The sequence below is a fragment of the Somniosus microcephalus genome, chromosome 15, assembly GCF_052327205.1.
Source record: "Somniosus microcephalus isolate GS21.2 chromosome 15, FLI_Smic_1.0, whole genome shotgun sequence".
Lineage (NCBI taxonomy): Eukaryota > Metazoa > Chordata > Chondrichthyes > Squaliformes > Somniosidae > Somniosus > Somniosus microcephalus.
This window is the reverse complement of record NC_141001.1, coordinates 43,631,888-43,648,968: the sequence shown is the minus strand read 5'-3', so window position 1 is coordinate 43,648,968 and position 17,081 is coordinate 43,631,888. Positions and strand designations below refer to the sequence as shown.

General features: G+C 56.6%; 10 pseudogenes; all 10 read right to left on the bottom strand.

The window, feature by feature from the left end:
* Positions 1–3,939: 3,939 nt before the first annotated feature.
* LOC147106673 (U6 spliceosomal RNA) lies at positions 3,940–4,026 on the bottom strand (annotated as a pseudogene).
* A 65-nt stretch (positions 4,027–4,091) lies between these two features.
* On the bottom strand, positions 4,092–4,190 carry LOC147106672 (U6 spliceosomal RNA; annotated as a pseudogene).
* Positions 4,191–4,830: 640 nt separating this feature from the next.
* LOC147106671 (U6 spliceosomal RNA) lies at positions 4,831–4,917 on the bottom strand (annotated as a pseudogene).
* A 294-nt stretch (positions 4,918–5,211) lies between these two features.
* LOC147106670 (U6 spliceosomal RNA) lies at positions 5,212–5,298 on the bottom strand (annotated as a pseudogene).
* A 699-nt stretch (positions 5,299–5,997) lies between these two features.
* On the bottom strand, positions 5,998–6,084 carry LOC147106669 (U6 spliceosomal RNA; annotated as a pseudogene).
* Positions 6,085–6,294: 210 nt separating this feature from the next.
* Positions 6,295–6,395, bottom strand: LOC147106668 (U6 spliceosomal RNA; annotated as a pseudogene).
* A 1,014-nt stretch (positions 6,396–7,409) lies between these two features.
* Positions 7,410–7,508, bottom strand: LOC147106667 (U6 spliceosomal RNA; annotated as a pseudogene).
* A 473-nt stretch (positions 7,509–7,981) lies between these two features.
* LOC147106666 (U6 spliceosomal RNA) lies at positions 7,982–8,082 on the bottom strand (annotated as a pseudogene).
* A 776-nt stretch (positions 8,083–8,858) lies between these two features.
* Positions 8,859–8,957, bottom strand: LOC147106665 (U6 spliceosomal RNA; annotated as a pseudogene).
* Positions 8,958–13,452: 4,495 nt separating this feature from the next.
* LOC147106664 (U6 spliceosomal RNA) lies at positions 13,453–13,551 on the bottom strand (annotated as a pseudogene).
* Positions 13,552–17,081: the final 3,530 nt, after the last annotated feature.

Below are 17,081 nucleotides of genomic sequence, written 5' to 3'. Positions count from 1 at the left end.
CCACCTCTTTTAAACCCTAGGATGTAGGCCATCAGGTCCAGGGGATTTTTCGACTTTTAGTCCCATTAATTTTTCCAGTACTTTTTCTTTACTAATATTAATTACTTTACGTTCCTCACTCTCATTGGTTTCCCACTATTTCCGGTATGTTCTTTGTGTCTTCTATTGTGAAGACAGATACAAAATATTTGTTTAATGTCTCTGCCATTTCCTTATTCCCCATTATTATTTCTCCTGTCACTGCCTCTAAGGGATCCACATTTACTTTCACTAATCTCTTCCTTTTTACATAATTGTAAAAGCTCTTACAATCTGTTTTCACATTTCTTGGTAATTTACTCTCATATTGTATTTTTACTCTCTTTATCAATTTATTGGTCATCCTTTGCTGAATTTTAAAACCCTCCCAATCCTCAGGCTTCCTACTCTTTTTGGCAACATTGCAAGACTTATTTTAATCTAATAATATCCTTAACTTCTCTCGTTGGCCATAGTTGTACCACTTTTCCAGTGGAGCTTTTATTCCTCAAGTGAATATATATTTGCTGAGAATTATGATTTATTTCTTTAAATGTTTGACATTCCTTATCTACCGTAATATCTTTTAATCTAATTTCCCAATCTACCTCAGCCAACTCGCCCCTCATACCTCCATAATTGGTTCTGTTTAAATTTAAGTCCCTCATTTCAGACTTAACCACATAACTCTCAAACTCAATATGAAATTCTACCATATTATCATGCTTCCCCAGAGGATCCTTTACTATAAGATTACTAATTAACCCTGTTTCATTACACAATGCTAGATCTAAAACAGCCTGTTCCCTAGTTGATTCCTCAACCTATTGTTCTAGAAAACTGTCTTGAATGCACTCCATGAACTTATCCTCCAAGCTACTTTTGCCAATTTGGTTTGCCCAGTCTATATGAAGATTAAAGTCCCCCAGGATTATTGCATTACCCTTGTTACGTGCTCCCCTAATTTCCTGATTTATACTCTGTCCAACACTCTGATTATTATTAGGGGGTCTATAAACTACTCCCACCATTGTTTTCTGCCCTTTGTTTTTCTTAGCTCCACCCATACTGATTCTGCATTCTGATTTTCTAGACTAAGATCCTTTCTACCTACTGCCTTTATCTCAACCTTTATCATCAGGGCTACCCCACCTACTTTTCCATTTTTCCTATCTTTTCTAAAACTCAAATACCCTGGAATATTTAGTTCCCAACCTTGGTCACCCTGCAACCACGTCTCAGTAATGGCTACTAGATCAAACCCATTTATCTCTATTTGTGCCATTAATTCATCTATCTTGTTAAGAATGCTTCATGCATTCTGATATAGTGCCTTTAATTTGTTATTATTATTTTTCCCTGATGTGGCCTTAGTCACTAATGCCCGATACCGTTGTTAAATTTTCTGTCCCTTCCTGACACAAATAGCTTGATACCCAAATCGCTACTCTGCTCTACAGCCTTGACTTTTCTCTTTAGACTTATAAATTTACTCTTACTTGACCGCTCCCTTCCCCTTATTTGCTTAAAGCCCTATCTACAGCCCTAGTTATTCGATTCCCCAGGACACTGGTCCCAGCCTGGTTTAAGTGGAGTCCGTCCTAACGGAACAGCTCCTCTTTCCCCAGTACTGGTGCCAGTGCCCCATGAATTGAAACCCCCGCCTCCCACACCACTCTTTGAGCCACATATTTAACTCTCTGATCTGCTTGTCCCTATGCCAATCTGCGCATGACTCAGGTAGTAATCCAGAGATTGTTACCTTTGAGGTTCTGCTTTTTCATTTGTGCCCTAGCTCCTCAAACTCTCTCAGCAGAACCTCATTCCTAGTTCTACCTATGTCGTTGGTTCCAACGTGAACCATGACAACTGGATCCTCCCCCTCCCACTCCAAGTTCTTCTCCAGCCAAGAAGAGATATCCTTAACCCTGGCACTGAGTAGGCAGCACAGGCTTCAGGACTCCTGGTTGCGGCTGTAGAGAACAGTATCCCCTGACTATACTATCCCCTATCACTATCACATTCCTTTACGCTTCCCCAACTTGAATGGCATCCTGTACCACGGTGCCATGGTCAATTTGTCCATTCTCCCTGCAGTCTTTGTTCTCATCCATGCTGGTAGCAAGTACCTCATACCTGTTGGATAAGGGCAAAGGCTGAGGCTCCTCCTCCACTGTATCTGCAGTCCCCTTACCTGCCTGACTCGCAATCACAATCTCCTGTCCTTGACCACTAACCAAATCTAAACCAAAGTCAAAATGTACAGGTAACTCTCCCTCTCCCTGAAGCCCCGCAATGTCTGCAACTCGGACTCCAGCTCAACAACTCTGAGCCGAAATTCCTCGAGATGCAAACACTTACTGATGATGTGGTTGCCTGGGATCACGCAGCTCTCCACAAACTCCATATGCAGCAGATTCGGCACACATCCTGCACTGCTATCTTTATTTAACCTTGTTTTATATATTTAGTTAAAGTTTTATGTAATCAATTCACTTGGTTTATTTTTAGCTTTTTTAAACTAATTAATTCATCTAGTTTAAATTATTAATTTAATAAACTATTAGTTATAGGTTCCTAGTTTCTAGGTTAAGCCACTCCCCCAGCTTAGAGAGCAAAAAAATGTATTGTTCACCAACCAATCACCAAACTGCTGTCCTGTGACATTGCTGGGTCCGGGAGTTGTTTACCCCAGCTGAACGGACGCAACTGGAAAATCTCATGCTTTTTAAACCAAGTTTAATTATTCTACTTCTTTACCTTTGATCCTTGATCCTTACCTTAATACTTATCCTGGATACTTACCTTAGATCCCTCGGGTTCTGCTGCTCCTTCCGCTCTGCGCTGGTTCTGACATCACACAATTTCCACTTTATCTCAGCTCCCGCTCTCTCAGGTCTCGTTCTCTCAGGTCCGCTCTCTCAGGTCCCGTTCTCTCAGGTCCGCTCTTTCAGCTGCCGCTCTCTCAGGTCCGCTCTCTCAGCTCCCGCTCTCTCAGGTCCACTCTCTCAGCTCCCGCTTTCTCAGGTCCGCTCTCTCAGTTCCCGCTCTCTCAGCTCCCGCTCCCTCAGGTCCGCTCTTTCAGCTGCCGCTCTCTCAGGTCCGCTCTCTCAGCTCCCGCTCTCTCAGGTCCACTCTCTCAGGTCCGCTCTCTCAGCTCCCGCTCTCTCAGGTCCACTCTCTCAGGTCCGCTCTCTCAGCTCCCGCTCTCTCAGGTCCGCTCTCTCAGCTCCCGCTCTCTCAGGTCCGCTCTCTCAGTTCCCGCTCTCTCAGCTCTCGCTCTCTCAGCTCCCGCTCTCTCAGTTCCCGCTCTCTCAGCTCTCGCTCTCTCAGCTCCCGCTCTCTCAGGTCCGCTCTCTCAGCTCCCGCTCTCTCAGTTCCCGCTCTCTCAGCTCCACTCTCTCAGCTCCCGCTCTCTCAGCTCCCACACTCTCAGCTCCCGCTCTCACAGCTCCCGCTCTCTCAGGTCCCGCTCTCTCAGCTCCCGCTCTCTCAGGTCCACGCTCTCAGCTCCTGCTCTCTCAGGGGTCGGCTCTCTCAGCTCCCGCTCTCTCAGGTCCACGCTCTCAGGTCCGCTCTCTCAGGGGTCGGCTCTCTCAGCTCCTGCTCTCTCAGCTCCCGCTCTCTTTTTTTAAGTGTACGTTTCACGAATTTGCTTGTTGTCCTTATCTACTCTGTATCGTTCCTAACTTTAGTTCCACTCTCTCAGCTCCCACTCTCTCAACTCCCGCTCTCTCAGGTCCGCTCTCTCAGGTCCGGTGTCTCAGCTCCCGCTCTCTCAGGTCCGCTCTCTCAGGTCCGGTGTCTCAGCTCCCGCTCTCTCAGGTGCGCTCTCTCAGGTGCGCTCTCTCAGGTCCGCTCTCTCAGCTCCCGCTCTCTCAGGTCCTCTCACGCCGCTCTCTCAGCTCCCGCTCTCTTTTTTTTTTAAGGGAATGTTTCACGAATTTGCATGTTGTCCTTGTGCAGGTGCCATGCTAATCTACTCTGTATTGTCCCTAACTTTAGTTCCACTCTCTCAGCTCCCGCTCTCTCAGGTCCTCTCACGCCGCTCTCTCAGCTCCCGCTCTCTTTTTTTTTTAAGGGAATGTTTCACGAATTTGCATGTTGTCCTTGTGCAGGTGCCATGCTAATCTACTCTATATCGTTCCTAACTTTAGTTCCGCTCTCTCAGCTCCCACTCTCTCAGCTCCCGCTCTCTCAGCTCCCGCTCTCTCAGCTCCCGCTCTCTCAGCTCATGCTCTCTCAGCTCCCGCTCTCTCAGCTCCCGCTCTCTCAGCTCCCGCTCTCTCAGCTCATGCTCTCTCAGCTCCCGCTCTCTCAGCTCCCGCTCTCTCAGCTCCCGCTCTCTCAGGTGCGCTCTCTCAGCTACCGCTTTCTCAGCTCCCGCTCTCTCAGGTCCGCTCTCTCAGCTCTCACTCTCTCAGGTCCGCTCCCTCATCTCCTGCTCTCTCAGGTCCGCTCTCTCAGCTCCTGCTCTCTCAGGTCCGCTCTCTCAGCTCCTGCTCTCTCAGGTCCGCTCTCTCAGGTCCGCTCTCTCAGCTCCTGCTCTCTCAGGTCCGCTCTCTCAGCTCCTGCTCTCTCAGGTCCGCTCTCTCAGCTCCTGCTCTCTCAGGTCCGCTCTCTCAGCTCCAGCTCTCTCAGGTCCGCTCTCTCAGCTCCTGCTCTCTCAGGTCCGCTCTCTCAGCTCCTGCTCTCTCAGGTCCGCTCTCTCAGCTCCTGCTCTCTCAGGTCCGCTCTCTCAGGTCCGCTCTCTCAGCTCCTGCTCTCTCAGGTCCACTCTCTCAGGTCTGCTCTCTCAGGTCCCGCTCTCTTTTTTTAAGGGTACGTTTCACGAATTTGCGTGTTGTCCTTGTGCAGGTGCCATGCTAATCTACTCTGTATTGTCCCTAACTTTAGTTCCACTCTCTCAGCTCCCACTCTCTCAGCTCCCGCTCCCTCAGGTCCGCTCTCTCAGGTCTGCTCTCTCAGCTCCGCTCTCTCAGCTCCCACTCCCTCAGGTCCGCTCTCTCAGGTCCGCTCTCTCAGCTCCGCTCTCTCAGCTCCGCTCTCTCAGCTCCCGCTCTCTCAGCTCCCGCTCCCTCAGGTCCGCTCTCTCAGGTCCACTCTCTCAGCTCCGCTCTCTCAGCTCCCGCTCTCTCAGCTCCCGCTCTCTCAGGTCCTCTCACGCCGCTCTCTCAGCTCCCGCTCTCTTTTTTTTTAAGGGAATGTTTCACGAATTTGCATGTTGTCCTTGTGCAGGTGCCATGCTAATCTACTCTATATCGTTCCTAACTTTAGTTCCACTCTCTCAGCTCCCGCTTTCTCAGGTTTGCTCTCTCAGCTCCCGCTCTCTCAGCTACCGCTCTCTCAGCTCCCACACTCTCAGGTCCACTCTCTCAGGTCTGCTTTCTCAGCTCCCGCTCTCTCAGGTCCACTCTCTCAGCTCCAGCTCTCTCAGGTCCGCTCTCTCAGCTCCTGCTCTCTCAGGTCCGCTCTCTCAGCTCCTGCTCTCTCAGCTCCCGCTCTCTCAGCTCCCGCTCTCTCAGCTCATGCTCTCTCAGCTCCCGCTCTCTCAGGTCCGCTCTCTCAGCTCCTGCCCTCTCAGGTCCGCTCTCTCAGCTCCTGCTCTCTCAGCTCCAGCTCTCTCAGGTCCGCTCTCTCAGCTCCTGCTCTCTCAGCTCCCGCTCTCTCAGGTCCGCTCTCTCAGCTCCTGCTCTCTCAAGTCCGCTCTCTCAGCTCCCGCTCTCTCAGGTCCGCTCTCTCAGCTCCTGCTCTCTCAGCTCCAGCTCTCTCAGGTCCGCTCTCTCAGCTCCTGCTCTCTCAGGTCCGCTCTCTCAGCTCCTGCTCTCTCAGCTCCCGCTCTCTCAGCTCCTGCTCTCTCAGCTCATGCTCTCTCAGCTCCTGCTCTCTCAGGTCCGCTCTCTGAGCTCCTGCTCTCTCAGCTCCCGCTCTCTCAGCTCCCGCTCTCTCAGCTCATGCTCTCTCAGGTCCCGCTCTCTTTTTTTAAGGGTACGTTTCATGAATTTGCGTGTTGTCCTTGTGCAGGTGCCATGCTAATCTACTCTGTATTGTTCCTAACTTTAGTTCCACTCTCTCAGCTCCCACTCTCTCAGCTCCCGCTCCCTCAGGTCCGCTCTCTCAGGTCCGCTCTCTCAGCTCCGCTCTCTCAGCTCCCGCTCTCTCAGGGGTTGCTCTCAGCTCCCGCTCCCTCAGGTCCGCTCTCTCAGGTCCGCTCTCTCAGGTCCGCTCTCTCAGGTCCGCTCTCTCAGCTCCCGCTCTCTCAGCTCCCGCTCTCTTTTTTTAAGGGAACGTTTTACGAACTTGCGTGTTGTCCTTGTGCAGGCGCCATGCTAATCTACTCTGTATCATTCCTAACTTTAGTTCCGCGCTCTCAGCTCCCACTCTCTCAGCTCCCGCTCTCTCAGGTCCGCTCTCTCAGGTCCGCTGCCTCAGCTCCCACTCTCTCAGGTCCGCTCTCTCAGGTCCGCTCTCTCAGCTCCCGCTCTCTCAGCTCTAGCCCTCTCAGGTCCACTCTCTCTGCTCCTGCTCTCTCAGCTCCCGCTCTCTCAGCTCCCGCTCTCTCAGGTCCTCTCTCTCCGCTCTCTCAGGTCCTCTCTCAGGTCCTCTCTCAGGTCCTCCCTCTCCGCTCTCTCAGGTCCTCTCTCAGGTCCTCTCTCAGGTCCTCTCTCGCCACTCTCTCAGGTCCTCTCGCATTACCCTCTCAGGTCCTCTCGCGCCGTTCTCTCAGCTCCCGCTTTCTAAGTTCCCGCTCTCTCAGGTCCGCTCTCTCAGCTCCCACTCTCTCAGGTCCGCTCTCTCAGCTCCTGCTCTCTCAGCTCCCGCTCTCTCAGAGCCGTTCTCTCAGCTCCGGCTCTCTCAGGTCCGCTCTCTCAGGTCCGCTCTCTCAGGTCCGCTATCTCAGGTCCGCTCTCTCAGGTCCTCTCTCAGGTCCCGCTCTCTCAGGTCCATTCTCTCAGCTCCGGCTCTCTCAGGTCCGCTCTCTCAGGTCCGCTCTCTCAGGTCCGCTATCTCAGGTCCGCTCTCTCAGCTCCTGCTCTCTCAGCTCCCGCTCTCTCAGGTCCGTTCTCTCAGCTCCGGCTCTCTCAGGTCCGCTCTCTCAGGTCCGCTCTCTCAGGTCTGCTCTATCAGCTCCTGCTCTCACAGGTCCGCTCTCTACGGTACGCTCTCTCAGGTCCGCTCTCTCAGCTCCCGCTCTCTCAGCTCTAGCCCTCTCAGGTCCACTCTCTCTGCTCCTGCTCTCTCAGCTCCCGCTCTCTCAGCTCCCGCTCTCTCAGGTCCTCTCTCTCCGCTCTCTCAGGTCCTCTCTCAGGTCCTCTCTCAGGTCCATTCTCTCAGCTCCGGCTCTCTCAGGTCCGCTCTCTCAGGTCCGCTCTCTCAGCTCCCGCTCTCTTTTTTTAAGGGAACGTTTCATGAATTTGCGTGTTGTCCTTGTGCAGGTGCCATGCTAATGTACTCTGTATCATTCCTAGCTTTAGTTCTGCTCTCTCAACTCCCACTCTCTCAGGTCCGCTCTCTCAGGTCCGCGCTCTCAGCTCCCACTCGCTCAGCTCCCGCTCTCTCAGCTCCCGCTCTCTCAGGTCCCGCTCTCTCAGGTCCGCGCTCTCAGCTCCCACTCTCTCAGCTCCCGCTCTCTCAGCTCCCGCTCTCTCAGGTCCGCTCTCTCAGCTCCCGCTCTCTCAGGTCCGCTCTCTCAGGTCCGTTCTCTCAGCTCCGGCTCTCTCAGGTCCGCTCTCTCAGGTCCGCTCTCTCAGGTCCGCTCTCTCAGGTCCGTTCTCTCAGCTCCGGCTCTCTCAGGTCCGCTCTCTCAGGTCCGCTCTCTCAGGTCCGCTATCTCAGGTCTGCTCTATCAGCTCCTGCTCTCACAGGTCCGCTCTCTACGGTACGCTCTCTCAGGTCCGCTCTCTCAGGTCCGCTCTCTCAGCTCCCGCTCTCTCAGGTCCGCTCTCTCAGCTCCCGCTCTCTTTTTTTAAGGGAACGTTTTACGAACTTGCGTGTTGTCCTTGTGCAGGTGCCATGCTAATCTACTCTGTATCATTCCTAACTTTAGTTCCGCGCTCTCAGCTCCCACTCTCTCAGCTCCCGCTCTCTCAGGTCCGCTCTCTCAGGTCCGCTGCCTCAGCTCCCACTCTCTCAGGCCTGCTCTCTCAGGTCCGCTCTCTCAGCTCCCGCTCTCTCAGCTCTAGCCCTCTCAGGTCCACTCTCTCTGCTCCTGCTCTCTCAGCTGCGCTCTCTCAGCTCCCGCTCTCTCAGCTCCCGCTCTCTCAGGTCCTCTCTCTCCGCTCTTTCAGGTCCTCTCTCAGGTCCTCTCTCAGATCCTCTCTCGCCACTCTCTCAGGTCCTCTCGCATTACCCTCTCAGGTCCTCTCGCGCCGTTCTCTCAGCTCCCGCTTTCTAAGTTCCCGCTCTCTCAGGTCCGCTCTCTCAGCTCCCACTCTCTCAGGTCCGCTCTCTCAGCTCCTGCTCTCTCAGCTCCCGCTCTCTCAGGTCCGTTCTCTCAGCTCCGGCTCTCTCAGGTCCGCTCTCTCAGGTCCGCTCTCTCAGGTCCGCTATCTCAGGTCCGCTCTCTCAGCTCCTGCTCGCTCAGCTCCCGCTCTCTCAGGTCCGTTCTCTGAGCTCCGGCTCTCTCAGGTCCACTCTCTCAGGTCCGCTCTCTCAGGTCCGCTATCTCAGGTCTGCTCTATCAGCTCCTGCTCTCACAGGTCCGCTCTCTACGGTACGCTCTCTCAGGTCCGCTCTCTCAGGTCCGCTCTCTCAGCTCCCGCTCTCTCAGGTCCGCTCTCTCAGGTCCGCTCTCTCAGGTCCGCTCTCTCAGCTCCCGCTCTCTCAGCTCCCGCTCTCTTTTTTTAAGGGAACGTTTCACGAATTTGCGTGTTGTCCTTGTGCAGCTGCCATGCTAATCTACTCTGTATCATTCCTAGCTTTAGTTCTGCTCTCTCAGCTCCCGCTCTCTCAGCTCCCACTCTCTCAGGTCCGCTCTCTCATGTCCGCGCTCTCAGCTCCCACCCTCTCAGCTCCCGCTCTCTCAGCTCCCGCTCTCTCAGGTCCCACTCTCTCAGGTCCGCGCTCTCAGCTCCCACTCTCTCAGCTCCCGCTCTCTCAGCTCCCGCTCTCTCAGGTCCGCGCTCTCAGCTCCCACTCTCTCAGCTCCCGCTCTCTCAGCTCCCGCTCTCTCAGGTCCGCGCTCTCAGCTCCCACTCTCTCAGATCCCGCTCTTTCAGCTCCCGCTCTCTCAGGTCCGCTCTCTCAGGTCCCGCTCTCTCAGGTCCGCTCTCTCAGGTCCGCTCTCTCAGGTCCGCTCTCTCAGCTCCTGCTCTCTCAGGCCTGCTCTCTCAGGTCCTCTCGCGCCATTCTCTCAGCACCCGCTCTCTCAGGTCCGCTCTCTCAGCTCCCGCTCTCTCAGCTCCCGCTCTCTCAGGTCCGCACTCTCAGCTCCCGCTCTCTCAGGTCCGTTCTCTCAGCTCCCGCTCTCTCAGATCCCGTTCTCTCAGGTCCGCTCTCTCAGCTTTACTCTCTCAACTCCCGCTCTCTCAGCTTCCGCTCTCTCAGCTCCCGCTCTCCCAGCTCTCACTCTCTCAGCTCCCAGTCTCTCAGATCCGCTGTCTCAGGTCCGCTCTCTCAGGTCCGCTCTCTCAGGTCCGCTCTCTCAGGTCCTCTCTCACGTCCTCTCTCGCCGCTCTCTCACGTCCTCTCTCGCCGCTCTCTCACGTCCTCTCTATACGCTCTCTCAGCTCCTCTCTCACCGTTCTCTCAGGTCCTCTCTCCACACTCTCTCAGGTCCTCTCTCAGGTCCTCTCTCCCCTCTCTCTCAGGTCCTCTCTCAGGTCCTCTCTCTCCGCTCTCTCAGGTCCTCTCTCAGGTCCTCTCTCCCCACTCTCTCAGGTCCTCTCGTGCCACTCTCTCAGGTCCTCTCTCGCCACTCTCTCAGGTCCTCTCTCACCGCTCTCTCAGGTCCTTTCTGAGGTCCTCTCTCGCCGCTCTCTCAGGTCCTCTCTCAGGTCCTCTCTCAACGCTCTCTCAGGTCCTCCCTCTCTGCTCCCTCAGGTCCTCTCTCGCCGCTCTCTCATGTCCTCTCTCGCCGCTCTCTCAGGTCCTCTCTCGCCGCTCTCTCAGGTCCTCTCTCCCTACTCTCTCAGGTCCTCTCTCGCCGCTCTCTCAGCTCCTGCTCTCTCAGCTCCCGCTCTCACAGCTCCCGCTCTCTCAGGTCCGCTCTTTCAGCTCCCGCTTTCTCAGGTCCGCTCTATCAGGTTCTCTCTCAGGTTCTCTCTCAGGTCCTCTATCACCACTCTCTCAGGACCTCTCTCGACATTCTCGCAGGTCCTCTCTCACCGCTCTCTCATGTCCTCTCTCAGGTCCTCTCTCAGGTCCTCCCTCACCGCTCTCTCAGGTCCTCTCTCCCCACTCCCTCGTTGCTCTCTCGCCGCTCTCTCAGGTCCTCTCTCGCCGCTCTCTCAGGTCCTCTCTCGCCACTCTCTCAGGTCCTCTCTCACTGCTTTCTCAGGTCTTCTCTCAGGTCCTCTCTCACCGCTCTCTCAGGTCCTCTCTCGCCACTCTCTCAGGTCCTCTCACACCGCTCTCTCAGCTCCTGCTCTCTCAGCTCCCGCTCTCTCAGCTCCCGCTCTCTCAGGGCCGCTCTTTCAGGTCCCACTCTCTCAGGTCCGCACTCTCAGCTCCCGCTTTCTCAGGTCCGCTCTCTCAGGTTCTCTCTAAGGTCCTCTCTCAGGTCCTCTATCACCGCTCTCTCAGGACCTCTCTCGAAACTCTCTCAGGTCCTCTCTCCCCACTCTCTCAGGTCCTCCCTCACCGCTCTCTCATGTCCTCTCTCAGGTCCTCTCTCAGGTCCTCTCTCAACACACTCTCAGGTCCTCCTTCACCGCTCTCTCAGGTCCTCTCTCCCAACTTCCTCGTCGCTCTCTCGCCGCTCTCTCAGGTCCCACCTCAGGTCCTGTCTCAGGTCCTCGCTCGCCGCTCTCTCAGGTCCTCTGGCTCCGCTCTCTCAGCTCCTGCTCTCTCAGCTCCCGCTCTCTCAGCTCCCGCTCGCTCAGGTCTGCTCTTTCAGCTCCCGCTTTCTCAGGTCCGCTCTATCAGGTTCTCTCTCAGGTCCTCTCTCAGGTCCTCTATCACCGCTCTCTCAGGACCTCTCTCGACACTTTCTCAGGTCCTCTCTCCCCACTCTCTCAGGTCCTCTCTCACCGCTCTCTCATGTCCTCTCTCAGGTCCTCTCTCAGGTCCTCCCTCACCGCTCGCTCAGGTCCTCTCTCCCCACTCCCTCTCTCAGGTCCTCCCTCACCGCTCTCCCAGGTCCTCTCTCCCCACTCCCTCGTTGCTCTCTCGCCGCTCTCTCAGGTCCTCTCTCGCCACTCTCTCAGGTCCTCTCACACCGCTCTCTCAGCTCCTGTTCGCTCAGCTCCCGCTCTCTCAGCTCCCGCTCTCTCAGGGCCGCACTTTCAGGTCCCACTCTCTCAGGTCCGCACTCTCAGCTCCCGCTTTCTCAGGTCCGCTCTCTCAGGTCCTCTCTCGACACTCTCTCAGATCCTCTCTCCCCACTCTCTCAGGTCCTCTCTCACCACTCTCTCATGTCCTCTCTCAGGTCTTCCCTCACCGCTCTCTCAAGTCCTCTCTCCCCACTGCCTCGTTGCTCTCTCCCCGCTCCCTCGTTGCTCTCTCGCCGCTCTCTCAGGTCCTCTCTCACCGCTCTCTCAGGTCCTCTCTCGCCACTCTCCCAGGTCCTCTCACGCCGCTCTCTCAGCTCCTGCTCTCTCAGCTCCCGCTCTCTCAGGGCCGCTTTTTCAGCTCCCACTCTCTCAGGTCTGCACTCTCCGCTCCCGCTTTCTCAGGTCCGCTCTCTCAGGTTCTCTCTCAGGTCCTCTTTCAGGTCCTCTATCACCGCTCTCTCAGGACCTCTCTCGACACTCTCTCAGGCCCTCTCTCCCCACTCTCTCAGGTCCTCTCTCACCGCTCTCTCATGTCCTCTCTCAGGTCCTCTCTCAGGTCCTCTCTCAACAAACTCTCAGGTCCTCCTTCACGGCTCTCTCAGGTCCTCTCTCCCCACTCCCTCATCGCTCTCTCGCCGCTCTCTCAGGTCCTCTCTCGCCGCTCTCTCAGGTCCTGTCTCAGGTCCCGTCTCAGGTCCTCTCTCAGGTCCTCTCTCGCCACTCTCTCAGGTCCTCTCTCGCCGCTCTCTCAGGTCCTCTGGCGCCGCTCTCTCAGCTTCTGCTCTCTCAGCTCCCGCTCTCTCAGCTCCCGCTCTCTCAGGTCCGCTCTCTTAGCTCCGCTCTCTCAGCGCCCGCTCTCTCAGCTTCCGCTCTCTCAGCTCCCGCTCTCACAGCTCCCACTCTCTCAGGTACGCTCTCTCAGCTCTCGCTTTCTCAGGTCCGCTCTCTCAGGTTCTCTCTCAGGTCCTCTCTCAGGTCCTCTCTCAGGTCCTCTCTCATGTCCTCTCTCTCCATTCTCTCAGGTCCTCCCTCGCCGCTCTCTCAGATCCTCTCTCAGGTGCTCTATCGCCGCTCTCTCAAGTCCTCTCTCAAGCCCTCTCTCAGGTCCTCTCTCAGCTCCTCTCTCGACACTCTCTCAGGTTCTCTCTCAGGTCCTCTCTCATCGCTCTCTCAGGTCCTCTATCGCTGCTCTCAGGACCTCTCTCGACACTCTCTCAGGTCCTCTCTCCCCACTCTCTCAGGTCCTCTCTCACCGCTCTCTCATGTCCTCTCTCAGGCCCTCTCTCAGGTCCTCTCTCAACACACTCTCAGGCCCTCCTTCACCGCTCTCTCAGGTCCTCTCTCCCCACTCCCTCTCTCTCCATTCTCTCAGGTCCTCTCTCACCGCTTTCTCAGGTCTACTCTCATCGCCCTCTCAGGTCGTCTCTCAGGTGGTCTCTCATCGTTGTCTCAGGTCCTCTTGCGCCACTCTCTCGTCACTCTCTCACCGCTCTCTCAGGTGCTCTCCCAGGTCCTCTCTCAGGTCCTCTCTCGCCGCTCTCTCAGGTTCTCTCTCACCGCTCTCTCATGTTCTCTCTCAGGCCCTCTCTCAGGTCCGCTCTCAACACACTCTCAGGTCCTCTATCACCGCTCTCTCAGGACCTCTCTCGACACTCTCAGGTCCTCTCTCGCCACTCTCTCAGGTGCTCTCTCACCGCTCTCTCATGTCCTCTCTCAGGTCCTCTCTCAGGTCCTCTCTCAACACACTCTCAGGTCCTCCTTCACCGCTCTCTCAGGTCCTCTCTCCCCACTCCCTCGTCGCTCTCTCGCCGCTCTCTCAGGTCCTCTGGCGCCGCTCTCTCAGCTCCCGCTCTCTCAGGTCCGCTCTCTCAGCTCCTGCTCTCTCAGGTCCGCTCTCTCAGCTCCTGCTCTCTCAGCTCCCGCTCTCTCAGCTCCCGCTCTCTCAGGTCCGCTCTCTCAGGTCCGCTCTCTCAGCTCCCGCTCTCTCAGCTCCCGCTCTCTTTTTTTAAGGGAACGTTTCACGAATTTGCGTGTTGTCCTTGTGCAGGTGCCATGCTAATCTACTCTGTATCGTTCCTAGCTTTAGTTCTGCTCTCTCAGCTCCCGCTCTCTCAGTTTTACTCTCTCAACTCCCGCTCTCTCAGCTTCCGCTCTCTCAGCTCCCGCTCTCCCAGCTCTCACTCTCTCAGCTCCCACTCTCTCAGGTCCGCACTCTCAGCTCCCGCTCTCTCAGGTCCGCCCTCTCAGCTTTACTCTCTCAACTCCCGCTCTCTCAGCTTCCGCTCTCTCAGCTGCCGCTCTCCCAGCTCTCACTCTCTCAGCTCCCAGTCTCTCAGATCCGCTGTCTCAGGTCCGCTCTCTCAGGTCCACTCTCTCAGCTCCCGCTCTCTCAGGTCCGCTCTCTCAGCTCCCGCTCTCTCAGGCCTGCTCTCTCAGGTCCTCTCGCGCCATTCTCTCAGCACCCGCTCTCTCAGGTCCGCTCTCTCAGCTCCCGCTCTCTCAGCTCCCGCTCTCTCAGGTCCGCACTCTCAGCTCCCGCTCTCTCAGGTCCGCTCTCTCAGCTCCCGCTCTCTCAGATCCCGTTCTCTCAGGTCCTGCTCTCCCAGCTCTCACTCTCTCAGCTCCCAGTCTCTCAGGTCCGCTCTCTCAGGTCCGCTCTCTCAGGTCCTCTCTCACGTCCTCTCTCGCCGCTCTCTCACGTCCTCTCTCGCCGCTCTCTCACGTCCTCTCTATACGCTCTCTCAGGTCCTCTCTCATCGCTCTCTCAGGTCCTCTCTCATCGCTCTCTCAGGTCATCTCTCACCGCTCTCTCAGGTCCTCTCTCAGGTCCTCTCTCAACACACTCTCAGGTCCTCCTTCACCGCTCTCTCAGGTCCTCCCTCCCAACTCCCTCGTCGCTCTCTCGCCGCTCTCTCAGGTCCCACCTCAGGTCCTGTCTCAGGTCCTCTCTCAGGTCCTCCCTCGCTGCTCTCTCAGGTCCTCTGGCTCCGCTCTCTCAGCTCCTGCTCTCTCAGCTCCCGCTCTCTCAGCTCCCGCTCGCTCAGGTCCACTCTTTCAGCTCCCGCTTTCTCAGGTCCGCTCTATCAGGTTCTCTCTCAGGTCCTCTCTCAGGTCCTCTATCACTGCTCTCTCAGGACCTCTCTCGACACTTTCTCAGGTCCTCTCTCCCCACTCTCTCAGGTCCTCTCTCACCGCTCTCTCATGTCCTCTCTCAGGCCCTCTCTCAGGTCCTCCCTCACCGCTCGCTCAGGTCCTCTCTCCCCACTCCCTCTCTCAGGTCCTCCCTCACCGCTCTCTCAGGTCCTCTCTCCCCACTCCCTCGTTGCTCTCTCGCCGCTCTCTCAGGTCCTCTCTCGCCGCTCTCTCAGGTCCTCTCTCGCCACTCTCTCAGGTCCTCTCTCACCGCTCTCTCAGGTCCTCTCTCGCCACTCTCTCAGGTCCTCTCACACCGCTCTCTCAGCTCCTGCTCTCTCAGCTCCCGCTCTCTCAGCTCCCGCTCTCAGGGCCGCACTTTCAGGTCCCACTCTCTCAGGTCCGCACTCTCAGCTCCCGCTTTCTCAGGTCCGCTCTCTCAGGTCCTCTCTCACCGCTCTCTCAGGTCCTCTGGCGCCGCTCTCTCAGCTCCTCCTCTCTCAGCTCCCACTCACTCAGCTCCCGCTCTCTCAGGTCCGCTCTCTCAGCTCCGCTCTCTCAGCGTCCGCTCTCTCAGCTTCCGCTCCCTCAACTCCCGCTCTCACAGCTCCCACTCTCTCAGGCACGCTCTCTCAGCTCTCGCTTTCTCAGGTCCGCTCTCTCAGGTTCTCTCTCAGGTCCTCTCTCAGGTCCTCTCTCAGGTTCTCTCTCAGGTCCTGTCTCGCCGCTCTCTCAGGTTCTCTCTCACCGCTCTCTCAGGTGCTCTCCCAGGTCCTCTCTCAGGTCCTCTCTCAGGTCCTCTCTAACCGCTCTCTCAGGTCCTCTCTCAGGACCTCTCTCACCGATCTCTCAGGTCCTTTCTGAGGTCCTCTCTCGCTGCTCTCTCAGGTCCTCTCTCAGGTCCTCTCTCAGGTCCTCTCTCGCCGCTCTCTCAGGTCCTCTCTCCCTACTCTCTCAGGTCCTCTCTCGCCGCTCTCTCAGCTCCTGCTCTCTCAGCTCTCGCTCTCTCAGCTCCCGCTCTCTCAGGTCCGCTCTTTCAGCTCCCGCTATCTCAGGTCCACTCTATCAGATTCTCTCTCAGGTCCTCTCTCAGGTCCTCTATCACCGCTCTCTCAGGACCTCTCTCGACACTCTCTCAGGTCCTCTCTCCCCACTCTCTCAGGTCCTCTCTTACCGCTCTCTCATGTCCTCTCTCAGGTTCTCTCTCAGGTCCTCCCTCACCGCTCTCTCAGGTCCTCTCTCCCCACTGCCTCGTTGCGCTCTCCCTGCTCCCTCGTTGCTCTCTCGCCGCTCTCTCAGGTCCTCTCTCGCCACTCTCCCAGGTCCTCTCACGCCGCTCTCTCAGCTCCTGCTCTCTCAGGGCCGCTCTTTCAGCTCCCACTCTCTCAGGTCTGCACTCTCCGCTCCCGCTTTCTCAGGTCCGCTCTCTCAGGTTCTCTCTCAGGTCCTCTCTCAGGTCCTCTATCACCGCTCTCTCAGGACCTCTCTCGACACTCTCTCAGGTCCTCTCTCCCCACTCTCTCAGGTCCTCTCTCACCGCTCTCTCATGTCCTCTCTCAGGTCCTCTCTCAACAAACTCTCAGGTCCTCCTTCACCGCTCTCTCAGGTCCTCTCTCCCCACTCCCTCATCGCTCTCTCGCCGCTCTCTCAGGTCCTCCCTCGCCGCTCTCTCAGGTCCTGTCTCAGGTCCTGTCTCAGGTCCTCTCTCGCCACTCTCTCAGGTCCTCTCTCGCCGCGCTCTCAGGTCCTCTGGCGCCGCTCTCTCAGCTCCTGCTCTCTCAGCTCCCGCTCGCTCAGCTCCTGCTCTCTCAGGTCCGCTCTCTTAGCCCCGCTCTCTCAGCGCCCGTTCTCTCAGCTTCCGCTCTCTCAGCTCCCGCTCTCAAAGCTCCCAGTCTCTCAGGTACGCTCTCTCAGCTCTCGCTTTCTCAGGTCCGCTCTCTCAGGTTCTCTCTCAGGTCCTCTCTCAGGTGCTCTCTCATGTCCTCTCTCTCCATTCTCTCAGGTCCTCCCTCGCCGCTCTCTCAGATCCTCTCTCAGGTGCTCTATCGCCGCTCTCTCAAGTCCTCTCTCAAGCCCTCTCTCAGGTCCTCTCTCAGATCCTCTCTCGACACTCTCTCAGGTTCTCTCTCAGGTCCTCTCTCATCGCTCTCTCAGGTCCTCTATCACCGCACTCTCAGGACCTCTCTCGACACTCTCTCAGGTCCTCTCTCCCCACTCTCTCAGGTCCTCTCTCACCGCTCTCTCGTGTCCTCTCTCAGGCCCTCTCTCAGGTCCTCTCTCAGCACACTCTCAGGTCCTCCTTCACCGCTCTCTCAGGTCCTCTCTCCCCACTCCCTCTCTCTCCATTCTTTCAGGTCCTCTCTCACCGCTTTCTCAGGTCTACTCACCGCCCTCTCAGGTCCTCTCTCAGGTGGTCTCTCATCGTTGTCTCAGGTCCTCTTGCGCCACTCTCTCGTCACTCTCTCACCGCTCTCTCAGGTGCTCTCCCAGGTCCTCTCT